General features: G+C 42.0%; 1 long non-coding RNA gene across 1 annotated transcript in view; it reads left to right on the top strand.

Moving 5' to 3' along the window:
* Window positions 1–22,068, top strand: part of LOC133535669 (uncharacterized) — a 49,064-nt gene that overhangs the window by 6,910 nt on the left and 20,086 nt on the right. The window lies entirely within an intron of this gene.

Raw genomic sequence — 22,068 nt, 5'->3', positions numbered from 1 at the left:
ATTAAACTAGTTCTTTTATTTATCTATATAAAAAAATAAATGTATACATAGCTAGAATTCACTAAAAGTTAAGTATTTTATATATATATATATATATATATATATATATATATATATATATATATATATATATATATATATAATATGAAATACTCGAGTTGGTGAATTGGCTGTAAATATACTCTCCTCTTAACCACGCCCTCCGCCCCAACCACGCCCCCAAACCACGCCTTTGCCCCACCCCCGACCTCGCCCCCTACCTCCCGAAATCGGAGGTCTCAAGGTTGGCAAGTATGACTTAAAGGGTACTATAGATCAAGAACTACACTTCCAGAAATGTGAGAGAAGACTTAAGCTTGAGGGATATAGTGATGCTGATTGGGCAGCTGATATAAATGATAGGAGGAGCACAACGGGATACTGTTTCAGCTGGACTGAGAATGGTCCAGTTATATCTTGGAAAAGCAGGAAACAGCCAACAGTGGCACTCTCCACCTGTGAAGCTGAGTATATGGCACTAGTGTTGCATTGTGGACGCATATTGAAGCGCGAGTTGTCACCCCCGGATGCTACAGGTCTTGGAGCAGGCAGGATAGAAGGTAAGAACTGATTTTGATATAAAAATAATACAAAAGAACACTTGTACAAAAGGCAAAGAAACGTTGTGCCTTAGCACGGGAAGCTAAATGCTAATAGTTAGCAACAGTCAAGTTCAAGAAGAGTCCACAGAAACGCGTGCCAATCGCGCAGAAGCTAAGATAGGACTTAGCAAGGTAAATACAAAAAGCAGGAATACCAAACACAACTGTTGCATATAGCAAACAAAAGATCCAGACTGAACTCAGGTAGCAGGCGGGTTTAAATACTAACATAATAATCCAAAACAGGTGTGCGTCAGGCGCCACTGCAGGTGAAACAAATGCAGTAGCCACGGTGAGGAATACAAAACAAGGAAGTGCACATGACTCAGGGAACGGAAAGCGTCCAAATATAATCAAAACACAAAAAAGGGACTCAAACATGGATAAAAGTGAACCGGATCACAACAACTAGCAGCCACTACTCAAGAGAGTATGTACCTTGTGCAACCACTTAAAGCAGGGGTGTCAAACTCAAATACAGAGTGGGCCAAAATTCTAAACTGAACAAAGCCGCGGGCCAAAGTTGAATAACTTAACCTTTTAACAGGGACCCAAACAAGTTTTGCATTGAATATTGAACAAGCAAGGCTTATATAACTTTATAGTGACATACAAAATCAAGTTTTGTTGGTAGCGGGGGTGTATATTGTAGCGCCCCGGAAGAGTTAGTGCTGCAAGGGGTTCTGAGTATTTGTTCTGTTGTGTTTATGTTTTGTTACGGTGCGGATGTTCTCCTGAAATGTGTTTGTCATTCTTGTTTGGTGTGGGTTCACAGTGTGGTGTAACAGTGTTAAAATTGTTTATACGGCCACCCTCAGTGTGACCTGTATGGCTGTTGACCAAGTATGCCTTGCATTCACTTGTGTGTGTGTGTGTGTGTGTAGAAGCCGCATATATTACGTGACTGGGCCGGCACGCTGTTTGTATGGAGGAAAAGCGGACGTGACGACAGGTTGTAGAGGATGCTAATAGCAGTACCTTTAAGGCACGCCCCCAATATTGTTGTTCGGGTGGAAATTCAGGATTCTCCTGGAAAAATCGGGAGGGTTGGCAAGTATGAGAGATAGCGGTGATACAGCGGCACCGCCACTGTATAATACCGGCGGGCCAGCTCTAATGTGCCAGAGTTTGACACCCATGACTTAAAGGAATAGATGGTAGTCACCAACATCTACCAGTCAAGATATATGAGGACAACCAGGCGACTATAGCTTTATCTAAGAACCCATTATGCAGACAGAGGAGCAATCACATAGATCTAAAGTACCACTTTATACGGTCTACACACACAGAAGGGGACATTTCTGTAGAATACTGCCCTACGGCAAACATGGTAGCTGATGTTTTTACCAAGCCAGTGACAAAGGCTAAATTTGAGAAGTTCAAGGGGTATTTGTTTGGAGAGTGATGTGATCTGACAAATGTAAATAAGTTTGAAGTTTTAACACTGCCAGTATCCCAAAATATTTTATTTTGGAGTTATGTATATTTGGTTTTTGTTTACCATTATAGAGAGCTATAAACATGTCTTTGAGTGGAAGTGTTGAGCACATTTAATAATATAAACAGCAAAGCCATGGTGAATATCTTACGTAGTGACGTCAAGTGCCTGCGTGCACTGAAATGGTATTGCGAGCATGCGCAGAATAAATGGTGCAGTAAGTTCCTGGATCTAAGAAAGAATGGGGGTTTGTTTATTTCCTCCCGTGAATATAAAGTGCTAGCTAACCATATTGGTGACTGTCAAAAGGTTAGACTGCTGCAGCAATGAGTAATGCTACAATTCCCATGTACCGTGTCTGATCATGAGTTGATTGCAACACTTTGGAGTTGATTGCGACACTGGCAGCCCCCACATGACTTCCTGCCAGGTCGTTTCCAAAAATGGCATGGAAGCCCTGTGCGTATCTCACCCCCCCATTAACTCACCATCCATCAAGCCACAATGCAGCCACAGTTTATGAACTGGCATTGACACGACGGATAATTTCATACCTCTCGTTAGAATTCCATACATCTCGGTAGCGTTTAATTACCTGGGTCAGTAACATTTGTAAAATGCAACAGTGAGTCAATGTAAGAGTTGTCTTCTCTCGACTGAACCGCTCATTATTTTGACTGGTACAGAGATTCCATTAACTACGAGAGACAGGCAGTCATCTGACAAAAAAAAAAACATGGAGGAGTGAGATAGGTACCTGTGACAACTACTGTTCATTGCCCCGAGTGGTACTGTACCGGTACCACTCAGTCATTTCCAAAAATGGCATTGAAGCCCTGTACGTATCTCACCCCCCCATTAACTCACCATCCATCAAGCCACAATGCAGCCACAATTTATGAACTAGCATTGACACGACAGATAATTCCATACCTCTCGTTAGAATTCCATACCTCTCGTTAGCATTTAATTACCAGTCTCTGTAACATTTGTAAAATGAAACAGTGAGTCAATGTGGGAGTTGACTTCTCTCGACTGAACCGCTCATGATTTTGACTGGTACAGAGATTCCATTAACTACGAGAGACAGGCAGTCATCTGACAAAAAAAAAAACATGGAGGAGTGAGATAGGTACCTGTGACAACTACTGTTCATTGCCCCGATTTGTACTGTACCGGTACCACTCAGTCATTTCCAAAAATGGCATGGAAGCCCTGTGCGTATCTCACCCCCCCATTAACTCACCATCCATCAAGCCACAATGCAGCCACAATTTATGAACTAGCATTGACACGACAGATAATTCCATACCTCTCGTTAGAATTCCATACCTCTCGTTAGCATTTAATTACCAGTCTCTGTAACATTTGTAAAATGAAACAGTGAGTCAATGTAAGAGTTGTCTTCTCTTGACTGAACCGCTCATGATTTTGACTGGTACAGAGATTCCATTAACTACGAGAGACAGGCAGTCATCTGACAAAAAAAAACGTGGAGGAGTGAGATAGGTACCTGTGACAACTACTGTTCATTGCCCCGAGTGGTACTGTACCGGTACCACTCAGTCATTTCCAAAAATGGCATGGAGGCCCTGTACGTATCTCACCCCCCCATTAACTCACCATCCATCAAGCCACAATGCAGCCACAATTTATGAACTAGCATTGACACGACAGATAATTCCATACCTCTCGTTAGAATTCCATACCTCTCGTTAGCGTTTAATTACCAGTGTCAGTAACATGTGTAAAATGCAACAGTGAGTCAATGTAAGAGTTGTCTTCTCTCGACTGAACCGCTCATGATTTTGACTGGTACAGAGATTCCATTAACTACGAGAGACAGGCAGTCATCTGACAAAAAAACATGGAGTGAGATAGGTACCTGTGACAACTACTGTTCATTGCCCCCAGTGCTACTGTACCGGTACCACTCAGTCATTTCCAAAAATGGCATGGAAGCCCTGTCCGTATCTCACCCCCCCATTAACTCACCATCCATCAAGCCACAATGCAGCCACAATTGTTGAACTAGCATTGAAACGACAGATAATTCCATACATCTCGTTAGCGTTTAATTACCAGTGACAGTAACATGTGTAAAATGCAACAGTGAGTCAATGTAAGAGTTGTCTTCTCTCGACTGAACCGCTCATGATTTTGACTGGCACAGAGATTCCATTAACTACGAGAGACAGGCAGTCATCTGACAAAAAAACATGGAGGATTGAGATAGGTACCTGTGACAACTACTGTTCTTTGCCCCGAGTGGTACTGTACCGGTACCACTCAGGTAATTTCCAAAAATGGCATGGAAGCCCTGTGCGTATCTCACCCCCCCATTAACTCACCATCCATCAAGCCACAATGCAGCCACAGTTTATGAACTGGCATTGACACGACTGATAATTCCATACCTCTCGTTAGAATTCCATTCCTCTCGTTAGCGTTTATTACCAGTGTCAGTAACATTTGTAAAATGCAACGGTGAGTCAATGTAAGAGTTGTCTTCTCTCGACTGAACCGCTCATGATTTTGACTGGCACAGAGATTCCATTAACTACGAGAGACAGGCAGTCATCTGACAAAAAAACATGGAGGATTGAGATAGGTACCTGTGACAACTACTGTTCTTTGCCCCGAGTGGTACTGTACCGGTACCACTCAGGTAATTTCCAAAAATGGCATGGAAGCCCTGTGCGTATCTCACCCCCCCATTAACTCACCATCCATCAAGCCACAATGCAGCCACAGTTTATGAACTGGCATTGACACGACTGATAATTCCATACCTCTCGTTAGAATTCCATTCCTCTCGTTAGCGTTTATTACCAGTGTCAGTAACATTTGTAAAATGCAACGGTGAGTCAATGTAAGAGTTGTCTTCTCTCGACTGAACCGCTCATGATTTTGACTGGCACAGAGATTCCATTAACTACGAGAGACAGGCAGTCATCTGACAAAAAAACATGGAGTGAGATAGGTACCTGTGACAACTACTGTTCATTGCCCCGAGTGGTACTGTACCGGTACCACTCAGTCATTTCCAAAAATGGCATGGAAGCCCTGTTCGTATCTCACCCCCCCATTAACTCACCATCCATCAAGCCACAATGCAGCCACAATTTTTGAACTAGCATTGAAACGACAGATAATTCCATACCTCTCGTTAGCGTTTAATTACCAGTGTCAGTAACATGTGTAAAATGCAACAGTGAGTCAATGTAAGAGTTGACTTCTCTCGACTGAACCGCTCATGATTTTGACTGGTACAGAGATTCCATTAACTACGAGAGACAGGCAGTCATCTGACAAAAAAAACATGGAGGAGTGAGATAGGTACCTGTGACAACTACTGTTCTTTGCCCCGAGTGGTACTGTACCGGTACCACTCGGTTCAGAAATAATGATTATCGCTTGACTATCATCTCAGCACCAGGTTCGAAAAATGTCAGGATCAGGCTTACATAACTGAGGAACTAAATGTAAATTCATGATATCAGACGGACACTGTAAGTCTCACCATGTTTCGGGGTGCCAGAGGGCACCGATGATTGGCCTCTGAAGGGTGAATCAGTTAGAACGAGAACAGCACTCAGAAAGTGCAGACCTCTACCAATAGTGAGGTGTCCTTGAAAAAAATTCTGAATCCAGTCGTTGATCTGGATCAACCTCAAAATAATCGCTCGTTCCTCATCCCATTTCTGACATTTCGTAAAAAAAATTTAAAAATGTGGAAATAGCGAACTTAAGTAGAGTACGTTATCCACTGTCTTGGTCTCTGTGGGTAGAGGTAGGTCAGCTAGCATACATACAGAGAAGTTACGTTGTAGACATGTTCCGCATCACACCCACAATCGTATCACTTGTTTCTAATCCATATTCTGTCACACCCTAACATTTTCATCAAAATCCACTCAAAACTAACTAACTGATGATTAACGTGGACCCCAACTTAAACAAGTTGAAAAGCTTATTCGGGTGTTACCATTTAGCGGTCAATTGTACGGAATATGTACTGAACTGTGCAATATACTAATAAAAGTTTCAATCAATCAATCAAAAAAACTAACTAACTAACCCGGATGATTACCGTATTTTCTGGACTATAAGGCGCACTGAAAATCCATTTTTATACTCAAAACTCAACAGCGCGCCTTATAACGCGGTCCGCTTTATGTACGGAATAATTCTGGTTTTGCTTACAGACCTTGAAGCAATTTTTTTTGGTACATGGTGTAATGATAAATCTGACCAGTAGATGACAGTCAAACATAAGAGATACGTGTGGACTGCACTATGAGGCGATATAATTCCAATAAACATCACCAATATTGTTTTTATGTTCCATTGAAAATATAGTACATGACACACGGCGCTCAAAAATCTATCAAAATGTTTTAGTACGACTTTGGTAAGCTACGAAGCCACACCGCTTGATCGATTGTTGTTGCTTTAAACATACGAGTGTTGTTATGGTGTGTGTATAAGGTAAGACATATTATCTGGTGTAAAAGAAACTTTTCTTGCCTTCTGGTACCAGCTGATCTGTATTTGTAATCTGCATAAATCCGGAAAAATTGGGCTGGTCTGTCTTTGTAGTCCATGGCGACACCGTAGTTAATAAGCTTCTTGATTTTCTCTTTCTTCTTGTTATGGGACACTCATCCTCCGCTGTTGCAATTTTCTATTATAAAGTAGTGTAAAGTTTGTACTTATATCTGTCTGTAAACTCGCCATGAAATCGCTAAAACATACCGGTGTAGTGAGTTTAGATTATTCACCCAAGGAACTTTTGTTATTACAGAGTTCCTGTCGGACGGTTTTTGTTGTTGTTTCCGGATGAGGAGATGCTGTTCCGTTATTGATTTAAGTAAAGTCTGAATGTCATTAAAACAGTTAGCTCCTTCTTTTGACATTTCTTCCACGCCCGTCCTTGCACGCTACACCGCTACAACAAAGAAGACACTGCCGAAGGTGAGCCACGTAAATAAGACCGCCCACAAAATGGCGCATCCAAAAAGAGACCGTCAGAAAGCGGCTTGAAGATGATCTGTAAAACTTGAATAATGAAACATTTTGACCAAAGAACCACCATCACATGTTATGTAGACCACAAAGAAGTGTTTTCTATTCAGAAAAAATAATTATAATATTACTCCTTTAATGCGCGATATAATCCAGTTGGCCTTATATATGAAAAAAGATCGAAAGTAGACCATTCATCGGCAGTGTGCCTTAAAATGGTCCGGAAAATATGGTAACTATTGATGATAAATAGCCATTATATCAAATACAATTAAATGTTCAATGGCCCCACCCTCTAGCTGACCCTCTACACCTGCCCAATTCCAACAGGATTGGTCTCTGAGAATGTTGAATAATGGGGAAATAAAGCAGATTTCCCCTGTATGCAACTGAGATTCAAAACATTCTACAAAAATATCCAAAATCATTTCAAAAACCCCAAAAAAGTAAGCAAAAGTAAGACCGCTTTAACATGAGGAATTATCCTCAATAGCTAAGTAGCAAATCTTGTGAAAGTAACTTCAAATAAGACACGGACAAAACTGATAATTACATGTTCAACTTGTCTGTATATTGGCAATTATGGTAAAACAAAATTATCTCATGTCATTCCGTTTTGTGTATAACAAAATATACCGTGTCATGATCTGTGGTCCGGATCATGTATTGTTTAGTTATGTTCTGTTAGTTTTAAAGGGGAACATTATCTCAATTCCAAAAGGGTTTAAAACAATAAAAATCAGTTCCCAGTGGCTTGTTGTATTTTTTGAATTTTATTTCAAAATTTTACCGGTCCCGGAATATCCCTAAAAAAAGCTTTAAAGTGCCTTATTTTCGCTATCTTCGAAACCACTATCCATTTCCCTGACGTCATACAGTGCTGCCAATACAAACAACATGGCGGTTACCACAGCAAGATATAGCGACATTAGCTCGGATTCAGACTCGGATTTCAGCGGCTTAAGCGATTCAACAGATTACGCATGTATTGAAACAGATGGTTGGAGTATGGAGGCAGATAGCGAAAACGAAATTGAAGAAGAAATTGAAGCTATTGAGCGAATAGCTATTGACGCTATTCGGCCATAGCGTGGGTGTACCTAATGAAGTGGCCCATAGCATGGCTGCCTTATTAGCATCGCCGGTAAAATGTGCGGACCAAACGATCAGGACTTTCGCATCTTGTGACACGGGAGCAACTTAAATCCGTCGATTGGTAAGTGTTTGTTTCGCATTAAATGTGGGTATCTAGTTTCAAATGTACATACAGCTAGCGTAAATAGCATGTTAGCATCGATTAGCATAGCATGTTAGCATCGATTAGCTGGCAGTCATGCCGTGACCAAATATGTCTGATTAGCACATAAGTCAACAACATCAACAAAACTCACCTTTGTGATTTCGTTGACTTAATCGTTGCAAATGCATCTGCAGGTTATCCATACATCTCTGTGCCATGTCTGTCTTAGCATCGCCGGTCAAATGTGAAGACACTTTGGTACATTCAATGGGGGTCTGGCGGCAGATTTCTTGCCAGTGGTGCAACTTGAACCCCTCCCTGTTAGTGTTGTTACACCCTCCGACAACACACCGACGAGGCATGGTGTCCCTTGTTTGTTTTAGTTTCCTTGACGACTCATTAGTTTCACCTGCCTCATGTGTTCGGACCACGCACCTGCTCTAATCAGAGACTATTATTTAAGCCTGTTTTGCCAGTTAGTCGTCCTGGCGACATTGCTCTGTATGGTTTGTTTCATGCTCAATTCATGCTTGTTTCATGCTTGTTTCATGCTTGTTTTCATGCGATTGTTCGTTTCATGCTGTGCCAAGTCAGTTTTGTTTACTCATGCCACAGTTAGTGAGTTTTGTTTCATGTCCATAGTTTCTGCCTAAGTGTTAGTTCTAAGTTAAAGTTAAGTTAAAGTACCAATGATTGTCACACACTCACTAGGTTTGAGGAAATTTGTCCTCTGCATATGACCCATCCCCTTGTTCACCCCCTGGGAGGTGAGGGGAGCAGTGGGCAGCAGCAGTTGCCGCGCCCGGTATTCATTTTTAGTGATTTAAACCCCAATTCCAACCCTTGATGCTGAGTGCCAAGCAGGGAGGTAATGGGTCCCATTTTTTTATAGTCTTTGGTATAACTTGACCGGGGTTTGAACTCACAACCTACCGATCTCAGGGCGGACACTTTAACCACTGGGCCACTGGGCCCGCGCTAAGTTGTGCCTTCGCCTTGTCCGCCCTTTTGTTTGTATCTATTTTATAGTGATTAATTAAATATATTCCTACCGTTTGCATCCCGGGAGAACAAACCCCGCAGTGGGCTATGACCCCCCCGTCATGGCAGACCCCAACATATTACCTAATATTTTTGAATACAACAATACCGGCAAGCCTATTCCACAATGCCTTGCAGTATTAATTCAAAACAATTCATTTGTGTAGATTAGTTCTGAAAAAGCATTGCCAGTTTCTCCCAAGTCTCTGCTTTATTGTTGATTTTATGGCTCCAGCAAGATTTAGCACCGCAATACTGTACACAGAGAATGTGCACCATAACTTTAATTCCTACAGGGATCAATGCAAGTTGGAATTAGATTAAAATGGAACTGAAAAGCCAAGCAAGAGAGTATTTAAGTGAAAATGATATTTCCTCAGAGCACTACATTTGCCTTTTCAACTTCTGAATCAATGGGTTTTCTTCAGGTTATTTATTTAAGATTAAACTGTAGTGGTGGGATGATGTTGCCTGACTTTAGATAACACCGTTTTTTTAAATATGTTAAAGCGGAAAAAGACACAACTGTCAGATGGCGGATGTGTCGGTTGCATGGTTGTAATTTTTTTCCTACTCACAGTGCCACAGATCCACGCCAGACACCAGTTGCTCAGAGTTGACAGGGTTTTTAATATAGTTCTTTTCGACCAAGTGCATTTTCGTGTAGACAGTCTCTCCAATCCTCTCACCTCCTCCTCTGCCGGCTGCTCATTCTTAAAGACAACAGTTGATTAGATTCACGCGTACCACCTGCGAAATCTAATCACCTGCCAGCTGCGTCTCGCCGCCACGCCCCCGTCTGAGGGTGCACTGTCTCCAGTAGCCCAGACGGGGTCGCTGACATTTACATCTGCAGTGTGCTGATCACAACCTCCCTCCACATACCTCCACCGCCAGACTTAGGCCGGGACATCGTCCGGCCGCACCTACCCCCTCCGCCACGGCCATCTGCACCCCCGGCCTATGGATCACTCTGAAATTGTAGGGTTGTAAAGCGAGATACCACCGGGTGATCCGCGCGTTGGCATCTTTCATGCGGTGGAGCCACTGAAGGGGCTTGTGGTCCGAGCAGAGGCTGAATGGGCATCCCTGCAGATTCTACCGGAGGGCTCCGACCGCCCACCGGATGGCGAGGCACTCCCTCTCCACTGTGCTATATCTGGCCTCTCCTTCTGATAGTTTCCTACTGATATACAGGACCGGATGGTCGGTGCCCCCCCGCTGCTGAGATAAAACGGCTCCCAGTCCTCTGCCCGACGGCTCCGCCTGCAAACAAAACGAGATCTGCTGTATGGGAGCACTCTTCTAACTGCTCCGGATTCTCTGGAAGGCTCACGGATATCGCTACAAATATCTGGTATTGTGATGAGTTTTGTGTGACGGTGAGGAAGAGGAACAATCACTTCAATAAAAAAAAGAAAAAGCAGGCCAAGGCAACATCTGCAAATGTCTCACTTGAAGTGGCCTCTGCCGACACTGCATTTATCCAATCACCAGTCAGGATTGAGGACGCATTCGATATCTCTCAAACTGTCGGAAAATATGTATATATTTTAAACCAGGGTTTTTTTTTTTTTTTTTTAAAGTGCAGATTTCCTCCAAACCGGTGTTAAAAAGACTTGTGCATCTAAAAAACCCAAACCAGTAAAGTGTGCACGTTGTGTAAATGGTAAATAAAAACAGAATGCAAATATTTGCAAATCCTTTTCAACTTGTATTCAATTGAATATACTGCAAAGACAAGATATTTGATGTTCGAACTGAGAAACTTATTTTCGGTCCGTGTGTGTGTGTGTCGTTGTGGCTTGTGCAGCCCTTTGAGACACTCTGAAATAGGCCAATATAATTAAGAATTGATTGATTGATTGATGTTTTCCGTTTTGCAAATAATCATTAAATTACATTTTAAAGGCAGCAATACATAGCAAAAAATTTGGCACAGGCATTTTTACCACTGTGTTACATGGCCTTTCCTTTTAACAACACTCAATAATCGAATTGGAACAGAAGAGACCAATTTTTAAAGCTTTTCAGGTGGAATTCTTTCCCATTCTTGCTTGATGTACAGCTTAAGTTATTCAACAGACCCTGTTGTGATATTTTAGGCTTCATATTGCGCCACACATTTTCAATGGGAGACAGGCCTGGACTACAGGCAGGCCAGTTTAGTACCCGCAGTCTTTTACTACGAAGTCATGTGACTTGGCATTGTCTTGCTGAAATAAGCAGGGGCATCCATGAAAAAGGCGTTGATTGGATGGCAAAATATGTTTCTCCAAAACCTGTATGTACCTTGCAGCATTAATGGTGCCTTCACAGATGTGTAAGTTACCCAGGCCTTTGGGCACTAATACACCCCCATACCATCACAGATGCTGGCTTTTGAACTTTGCACCTATAACAGTCCGGATGGTTCTTTTCCTCTTTGGTCCGGAGGGCACAACGTCCACAGTTAGAAATGTGGAATCATCAGACCAAAGAACACTTTTAAAATTTGCATCAGTCCATCATAGATGAGCTCGGGCCCAACGAAGCCAATGGCGTTTCCGGGTGTTGTTGATAAATGGCTTTTGCTTTGCTTCGTATGTTACGCCTGTTCGGCATTGTGATGCCGGGTTCAATTCCCTTGAGGATGCGTCAAAAATAGAACACAGCAAAAGGTATGAACTAATGATTTATTTAACAAAAGGTGCTAGAGAACAAAAATACTGGAACTAAGAAAAGGCAAACAAAAGACGCTAGCATGAAAGCTAGGATAAACAAATAGTAAACTAAACTGACACATAGACACACAAAGGGGAAAGCAAAACATTTAGCATGAGAGCTAAGATTGAATAAAAGTGCGCAGCGTGAGAGCTCGCGAGAATTATACTGAAATTTGCATGTAAGCAAAAGCGCAAAGCAGACGTATCGTTGTGCATGAACAAATTTGGATCCCAGACTGAACAACAAAAGATGCAGGCTTATATAAGCCAGGTGATTAGTGAGGACAGGTGTGCAGGGTGGTGAGAAACAGGTGAAACTAATAAGCTACCGTGGTGTCCGACTTAAACAGGAAATAATAGGATCAGACGGAGAGTGAAAATAAAAATGGAACCACAAACAATAATATGTGGAGGATCCAAAAAGCTGATCTCAACATCGAAGAGTTTTAACTCGCACTTACAGATGTAGCGACAAACTGTAGTTACTGACAATGTTTTTTCCGAAATGTTCCTGAGTACATGTGGTGATATCCTTTACTCAATGATATATATATATATGTGAATGACATCCCATGCCCCCCTTGCGGCCCTTTTGAATATCTTAAGTCTCAATGTTGACAATTGTCTGTCCCCGATTGGCAACCAGGACACACCTGTTCTTGGCTTCTAATCAGCAGGCAATTTATGCCAAGCTGCATAGCGGTCCTTGTGGTTTTTTTTGCTTTGTTTGCTTCCTTGTGATTCCTGTGCACTTCCCTGCTGCACTATTCTGTTTTTGTCAAACCTTTTTTTTTCACCTGCACATTGCCTGTCATCTCTCTATCCTGGGGTCCAGACCAACAACGCCCATGTAACACCAGGGAATGTAACAGATGACAGTGAAAAAATAAATCAGTTTTTTTTACAAAGTAATACACCGATGGCCGTTTGATCAACACAAATCCTTTAAACATTAAATGTGTTGAAAAGCGGATGTTTTCTTTGCAGAGTTCCCCCACTTTCCTTGGGATTGACATTTTAAATCCCTGGAGCACACCGTGCACACTCATCAAGCTATATCCTCTGACAGAGCAAAATGGCACTTTTTTTTTTTTTTTTTTTTTTTAATGTTGCAAGTGTATCACAGTTTTTCTCCTCATTTTCTGCGGCAGCTCCCAAAAAAGATCACTGACCTTTCTACCGTGTACCCCTGGGCATCATGAATCGGTTTTCTGGATAGTGATACTACTTAAAGGCGGGAAAGAAAGTCTTCTCAGTAAGTTTGACCAGGATGAGAGGAGGATAAAACGTCCAATTGTCCAACTTGTAGGCAATGATAGGAAATAAGTGAATGAGCAAAACATCTCTTTAATGATGTGGCGATGTGGAGCAGATTTGGAGTATGTGGTTTTTTGATTGATTGATTGATTTAAACTTTTATTAGTAGATTGCACAGTACAGTACATATTCCGTACAATTGACCACTAAATGGTAACACCCCAATAAGTTTTTCAACTTGTTTAAGTCGGGGTCCTTGTTAATCAATTCATGGTACAAATATATACTATCAACATAATACAGTCATCACACAAGTTAATCATCATAGTATATACATTGAATTATTTACATTATTTACAATCCGGGGGGTGGGATGAGGAGCTTTGGTTGATATCAGTACTTCAGTCATCAACAATTGCATCAACAGAGAAATGTGGACATTGAAACAGTGTAGGTCTTATTTAGTAGGATATGTACAGCCAGCAGAGAACATAGTGAGTTCACATAGCATAAGAACAAGTATATACATTAGAAGTACATTTGAGTTGTTTATAATCCGGGGAGATGGGATGTGAATGGAGGAGGGTATTAGTAAAGTGTTGAAGTTGCCTGGAGGTGTTGTTTTAGAGCGCTTTTGAAGGAATATAGAGATGTTCTTACTTTTACACCTGTTGGGAGTGCATTCCACATATAATCAATCAATCAATCAATGTTTATTTATATAGCCCCAAATCACAAATGTCTCAAAGGACTGCACAAATCATTACGACTACAACATCCTCGGAAGAACCCACAAAAGGGCAAGGAAAACTCACACCCAGTGGGCAGGGAGAATTCACATCCAGTAGGACGCCAGTGACAATGCTGACTATGAGAAACCTTGGAGAGGACCTCAGATGTGGGCAACCCCCCCCCCCTCTAGGGGACCGAAAGCAATGGATGTGGAGCGGGTCTAACATGATACTGTGAAAGTTCAATCCATAGTGGCTCCAACACAGACGCGAGAGTTCAGTTCAAGCGGATCCAAGACAGCAGCGAGAGTCCCGTCCACAGGAAACCATCTCAAGCGGAGGCGGATCAGCAGCGTAGAGATGTCCCCAACCGAACCGATACAGGCGAGCGGTCCATCCTGGGTCTCGACTCTGGACAGCCAGTACTTCATCCATGGTCATCGGACCGGACCCCCTCCACAAGGGAGTGGGGACATAGGAGAAAGAAAAGAAGCGGCAGATCAACTGGTCTAAAAAGGAGGTCTATTTAAAGGCTAGAGTATACAGATGAGTTTTAAGGTGAGACTTAAATGCTTCTACCGAGGTAGCATCTCGAACTGTTACCGGGAGGGCATTCCAGAGTACTGGAGCCCGAACAGAAAACGCTCTATAGCCCGCAGACTTTTTTTGGGCTCTAGGAACCACTAATAAGCCGGAGTCTTTTGAACACAGATTTCTTGCCGGGACATATGGTACAATACAATCGGCAAGATAGGATGGAGCTAGACAGTGTAGTATTTTATACGTAAGTAGTAAAACCTTAAAGTCACATCTTAAGTGCACAAGAAGCCAGTGCAGGTGAGCCAGTATAGGTATATATGTATGTATATATGTATATAAAGGTATATACAGTACAGGCGTAATGTGATCAAACTTTCTTGTTCTTGTCAAAAGTCTAGCAGCCGCATTTTGTACCAACTGTAATCTTTTAATGCTAGACATGGGGAGACCCGAAAATAATACGTTACAGTAATCGAGACGAGACGTAACAAACGCATGGATAATGATCTCGGCGTCTTTAGTGGACAAAATGGAGCGAATTTGTGAGTCAAGAACTTTGTTAGTTCGGAATCTGGGTTTAACGTGGTTTGTGGAGCTCCCCCTGGTGTTGTGGTTATGGCGGTCATTTACGTTAAGGAAGTAGTTTGACATGTACTTTGGTATCAAGGAGGTGTAGCGGATTTTATAGACTAGGCTCATTGCAAGTTGTTTGACTCTGTCCTCCACCCTGAGCCAGCCCACTTTGGAGAAGTGGGTTGGACTGAGGTGTGATCTGGGGTGGAGGTCTAAAAGTAACCGGACTAGCTTATTCTGGGATGTTTGGAGTCTAGATTTGAGGGTTTTGGAGGTCCTGGGGTACCAGGAGGTGCAAGCGTAATCAAAGAAGGGTTGAATGAGAGTTCCCGCTAGAATCCTCAAGGTGCTTTTGTTGACCAGAGAGGAGATTCTGTAGAGGAATCTCGTTCTTTGGTTGACCTTTTTGATCACCTTGGTTGCCATTTTATCACAGGAAAGATTAGCCTCTAGAATGGAACCTAGGTAGGTGATCTCATCCTTCCTGGTGATAACAATCTCACCCACTTTTATGGTGTGTTAACCTTTTCCTAAACCTGAATTTGCATATTTTTTATATTTTGTTCGTGACTGAAAATGTTTCCCAGCAGAAACAAGACTTTAAAATAATGTTGAGAACTTGTTAAATTAGGTTCTGACGTTGAGCAGCTCAAGCCAAACATTGGAACATCATGCCTTTTTGACAACGTTTAATCCATGTTGGGTTCCGACGTTGATTTAATCGTTGAATTTTGGTCATTTACAACGTTAAACGACATGCTTTTCAACGACGTTTATGTATTTTCGGGTTGTGACGTTGTTGACCATTGAAATTTGGTAATTTCCCAACATACAGCATTGATCCAACGTGAGACATCAACATTGTCTCAATTTACAAAATACTATTTTGCAATGTTATTTTAGCTGTTTGGCCACAATACCCAGCAATATGTTTGGAGGAGAAACGGTACGGTCTTTAATCCCAGGAACACCAAACCTACTGTCAAGCATGTTGGTGGTAGTATTATGCTCTGGGCTTGTTTTGCTTCCAGTAGAACTGGTGCTTTACAGAGAGTAAACGGGACAATGAAAAAGGGGGATTACCTCCAAATTCTTCGGGACTACCTAAAATCATCAGGTTGGATTTCGGGTGAAGTTTGGGTGTTCCAACAGGACAATGACCCCAAACACACGTCAAAAGAGGTAAAGTGAAGTGAATTATATTTATATAGCGCTTTTCTCTAGTGACTCAAAGCGCTTTACATAGTGAAACCCAATATCTAAGTTACATTTAAACCAGTGTGGGTGGCACTGGGAGCAGGTGGGTAAAGTGTCTTGCCCAAGGACACAACGGCAGTGACTAGGATGGCGGAAGCGGGAATCGAACCTGCAACCCTCAAGTTGCTGGCCAGGCCGCTCTACCAAGCGAGCTATGCCGCCCAAAGGAATGGCTAAATCAGGCTAGAATGAAGGTTTTAGAATGGCCTTCCAAAAGTCCTGACCTAAACGTTTGGACAATGCTGAAGAAACAAGTCCATGTCCGAAAACCAACACATTTAGCTGAACTGCACCTATTTTGGTAAGAGGAGTGGTCAAAAATTCAAGCAGAAGCTTGTGGATGGCTACCAAAAGCGCATTTTTTGCAGTGAAACTTGCCAAGGGAAATCTAACCAAATATTAACATTGCTGGATGTATACTTTTGACCAAGCAGATTTTGTCACATTTTCAGTAGACTCATAATAAATTCTTAAAAAGAACCAAACTTCATGAATGTTTTTTTAATTATTGGAACTTCGTGGAAGACTCCTTCCCTCGGGTTCCTCGGACCACCAATCACCGAAATCACCACCCCTTTTCAGGGTTTTTAGACAGTTTTATTCGACCAGACTAGTCTGTGTTGTGTTTTTTTAGCAATTTCCTTCAGTGTCTGTCAATGTCGCTCCTCTCTCATGGTCCAACTCCAACTTCAACCACTCCTTTCTTCCCCGGCTGCTGCCTTTTGATTGGTTGATTGAAACGTTTACTAGTAGATTGCACAGTACAGTAAATATTCCGCACAATTGACCACTAAATGGTAACACCCGAATAAGTTTTTCAACTTGTTTAAGTCAGGGGTCCACGTAAATCTATTCGTGGTAACGGGTGATTAGACAAACAGGCCCAGGTGGGCCTTCTACGCACCTGTCGCTGATTTCGCAGCCGGTCCTGGCACACCCTGCTTTGCTGCAGGTCCGCAGGCCCCCCCCCCCCCCACACACACACATGTGTATGTAAACATTCAACTTTTTTACCATTCATTTTGATATACAAGGGTTCGATAAAATCATACCTGTTTAACAATACCCATTTTCTCTCATATTTATTGTTGAAAACATGGTTCCATCCACCTGCAGACTCTTTCAGGGACCGCTCTGCAGGAGACCGGCCTGCAGGAAACCAAATTACACTTGGTAAATGGCCTCCGCGGGGCAGAGCTAGGATTCATGTCATTGTGATGAGTTTAGGGGGTGTGTCTGGTCATACTTGTTTGTGATATCCGACGTCCCGCTTGTACCTAATGCCATCTCTGGTGAAAAAGCACAGACCCATATCATGGGAAAGTGGGGACTGTTTGTTCCTGCACTATGTAACCTGGGTGACAAAACCCCATTAAATATCCTCATTTAAATATCCTTTTAAAACCCCATTGAATATTATTTCTAATTAAATATCTTTCTATTTAAATATCATTTTACTTAAATATCCTATTTTCGTGTCTTTGCGTGCGTCCTTACGTCACGTGGTCACGTGGTCACGTGACCTATTGCGGGAAACATCAAATATAGTAGTGGGCTGCTTCCAGGAAGAGCGAGACGGACGTTGCTGCAGGTATGTGACTCGGTTTTGACGATTTAATTATTAACTAAGCTTTTAACTGAAATGTAATAATGTCCAACTGCAGGAGCCAACTACTGAAGCCGTGGGTCGTCGTGCGAGAGTGTTTAAGTGGGATTTATCTGCGGAATTGGTGAGTTCCATCTTTGTAGCTTAGCCGCTACATTCATTTTGAATGGAGCTGTTAGCATCTACTTATATGCCTGTTTTTTTTTAATATAGTAAACTAAATGAAACGTTAGCACTGTCAACAATTGTCTGATTTGTTTCTGGGTTGTGTTAATTGTTTGATGCTTGTCAATGCCATGCATCCAATGTGTTTTATGATGCAGTCCAGTGAACCACTGTCTGCTATGCACTTTATTTGTGGATGCAATGGGTACATTTTGATATTAGAGAATTAATATTTTGATATAAAAATTATTATATTATTTATTCTAATTGGATTCATGAATTATTGTACAATATTAAGAAATATGCTTGCTATTTGAATACAGTAGTATTATTTAGTATTTAGTATCTGAATGTATTTTGTGTGTGCTCACTGGAAAATTGCCTGGTCCTGCCCTTGTTGTACAGGACATGTTGGATGACGAGCTAGAGCCTGAACTAGAGTCTGAAGCTTTATGCCTGGAACCCAACCAACCGAGCCCCGGGCGGGTAGGAGGCTCCTCAGCAGCCGCTCTGTTTTTTCCCTTTGGTTTTTCCATAACGCAACGTGTTCATTTCTGTCCTCCTGAACTTTCACATTTACCCCGTTACCTTCACTAAAACCCCTCTGGACACTGCCACCACAACGTGGACTTTGCGAAGTCGTTTAATGAACTGTCGTGTTGCGCCTATACCATTTTTGGTAAAAACAAGGACTGAATCAAGCGCTGTATCACATTGTAAATATTGAACGTTCTGTAATTTATGTTGAAAATGTGAATGGCCATTCAAATTTACATGTCTTTTTGTTCTTGTTTATTTTTCCTATAATTCTTTAATATAATTTGGTACCATTTAAACTTAAAACCTGTGTTCAGTCTTCATTACTCTCCATTCCTAGAGCTGAATTTAGTTTCTTCTGATCTAGCCCAGTTATATAATTCCTTGTTTACTTAATACTTGTACAGTGCTTTACTTAGGTAACATACAGGCTACAACTACATACATGCCCAGATCATTTTGCAGTTCATTATTTCTGCAGATTCTTGAATTCTTTTTCCCAGCTCAGACCCCAAAACTGTACATATCCAAATGAAATAATTGAAATCCACATAATATCAAGAATAAAACGACTATTGGGGAACATTATATTTGAGATCCGAATATTTTTTTTTATTCAGCGCTATGGTACGAATTAACATCTATTTAAAGGCATCACCACCATTAATTAGTTACTATGGTAATCTAAGTCACAGCAGCTCAGACGAGGCACCGAGCAGTGTGGGTGGGGAGCGTTTCCACAGAGAGTTTCCAGAGCGTCAATGTGATCTTTTCTTGCTCTGTGCTGACTTGTTTCATGCCAAGTTTTGTTTGATTTATGTTCATAGTCTGTTTATGCGTTAGCTTTGTTCCTTAGCCCAAGTTGTGCCTCCACTGTGAGCGATTTTTGTTTGTATTTTTTTTTTTAGTTTAAATTAAATCATGTTTTTACCTAAATGCCATGTCCCGAGTAGTCAGTCTGCCTTCCTGGGAGAATGACCCCGCAGCAAACTGCGACCCCTCCCATTGTGACATAAAATACTTCTTACCATTAATGCGACTTCTTGAACAGGCGCGGTAGGAACGGATGGATGGTTTTAAATGCATGAGAATGTTTTATATTTTGCACGTTATTTTTAACACTGTGATTATTAGCGAAATCGTTCATAATTATCGCGTTAAGCAATGTCGGCTAAGATTTATCTGAGAGCCAGATGCAGTCATCCAAAGAGCCACATCTGGCTCTAAAGCCATAGGTTCCCTACCCCTGCCTTAGAATGTTTGTCTCCTCTTTAATGGGATTGTGCTGAAAATCTTAAGTTCCCCTCTGGGAATTATAACATTATTTAGGATTCTGATATTTCAAGTTATCCGGAGCATGGCTTAATATTCATAATCAAATTTCACGGGATATAATTAGGCTGCCTTTAAGCTTTCGGAATCAAAGTGAGCAAAGCTATTCGGTAATGGACCATTGGTCTGTAATGACAATATTACTTATTAGACGTCTGTGGGACTGGGTGCAATGCCCGATGCCAAGCCTATCCTGGTATCACTGGTATCACACAAGAGAGCCAGGAAAAGTCTTAATTAACTCTCACAAGGTTGGTGGAGTTAATTTCTCCCGTCACATGTTTAACCAATTATTCAGTTGGTAATGAAGCGGAACATGGTTCCCCAGAGTTCCCCCCCCCCCCCCCCCCCCCCCCCCCCGGACTGCCACGGACCCTCTTTTTTTGTGACGTTAATTTGGTTATTCCAGAGTCCTCATTAAAAATAGCAATGGAAGATATGCACCGATCTTTCCGTGCATGTGTCATTAATTCTCTGTTCAACTGCCTATCAGGTACTGTTGAGAAAGAAAGGGGGGGGCACGTTATCTGTGGTCGGGTGTTGCAGTATTAGGGATTATCCTTGGCAGATCGTTTGCCTTCCAGGCATCATTAGCCCATTTGGTGTATGCGACACCTGTGACCACCATCCGCAGGGTAGAAGAATTATTGCTGTTGTGTTTTTTTGTTTTTTTTTGTAGGGTACATAAATTAATCATGGGGATCACAAGCAGCTACTTTTAATTTCTGAGCTGCAACCTAGGAAAAAAAAAACATTGTCCCTGTGGATGCCGAGAGGAAATGCATCATTAAAACAGAGTGTTGGGATTTGACAGAGGAAGAGTGCCCTTGCTTCTACACCTTATGGGATTATGGGACATTTGCACTATGCAATATCGAAAGTCTCTTTGGTCACATATGCAATCACAGTCCTTGGGTATGACTTTGAACTATACAAGAGACTTATTAGACTTTGGTCTATGGATGACATTTAGGATTGAAACGGAAAGAGCTTGTCATGTAACCCGTAATTGATCTATAAATGATTACTGAGCACCATTTAAACCGTACTTGCCACCCCTCCCGAAATTCAGCGCCTTTCCCGAAAACCTCCCAGAAACAAACTTTCTCCTGAAAATCTCCCGAAAATCAGTTCTATGTGGACCCGAGTGACGTGTCGACAGCCTGTTTTCACGGCCGTTTTCCCACAATATAAACAGAGTGCCTACCCGATGACGTTATAACTGTAGAATGATCGAGGGCGAGTTCTTGGTTCCTTAAGTGGGCTTACTGTCAGGCAGTCTCGTTAATGTCCTCCCAGCGCGGCAACAACACACAACAGCAGTCACGTTTTCGTCTACCTTAAAGCAGTCTGTCTGCAGTAAACAGCAATGTTGTGACACTCTTAAACAGGACAATATTGCCATCTACTGTGCATGCATATGTGATAATAGCATCTACGGCTTTTAGAGCAGTGGTTCTCAACCATTTTTCAGAGATGTACCCCCTGTGAACATTTTTTAAATTCAAGTACCCCCCAATCAGTTTTAAAAAAGAGATAAAGAAGTAAAATACAGCACTATGTCATCAGTTTCTGATTCATTAAATTGTAATAACAGTGCAAAATATTGCTCATTTGCAGTGGTCTTTCTTGAACTATTTGGAAAAAAAGATATAAAAATAACTGAAAACTTGTTGAAAAATAAACAAATAAAGATTTCTACACATACTGCGATGAGGTAGCGACTTGTCCAGGGTGTACCCTGCCATCCGCCCGATTCTAGCTGAGATAGGCACCAAAGGGAATAAGCGGTAGATATGGATGGATGGATGGCTGTAAATATACTCCTCCCCTCTTAACTACGCCCCCAATAACGACCCTCGCCAAAACCAAGACCACGCCCCCCCCCCCCCCCCCCCCCCCCCCCCCCCCCCCCCCCCCCCCCCCCCCCCAAGGTTGGCAAATAGGATTTAAAAACATTGATATGTTCTCTGC

Source organism: Nerophis ophidion, linkage group LG16 (assembly GCF_033978795.1).
Source record: "Nerophis ophidion isolate RoL-2023_Sa linkage group LG16, RoL_Noph_v1.0, whole genome shotgun sequence".
Classification (NCBI taxonomy): Eukaryota; Metazoa; Chordata; class Actinopteri; order Syngnathiformes; family Syngnathidae; genus Nerophis; species Nerophis ophidion.
The sequence above is the reverse complement of the archived record's forward strand: the minus strand, read 5'-3'. Positions and strand labels throughout refer to the sequence as shown.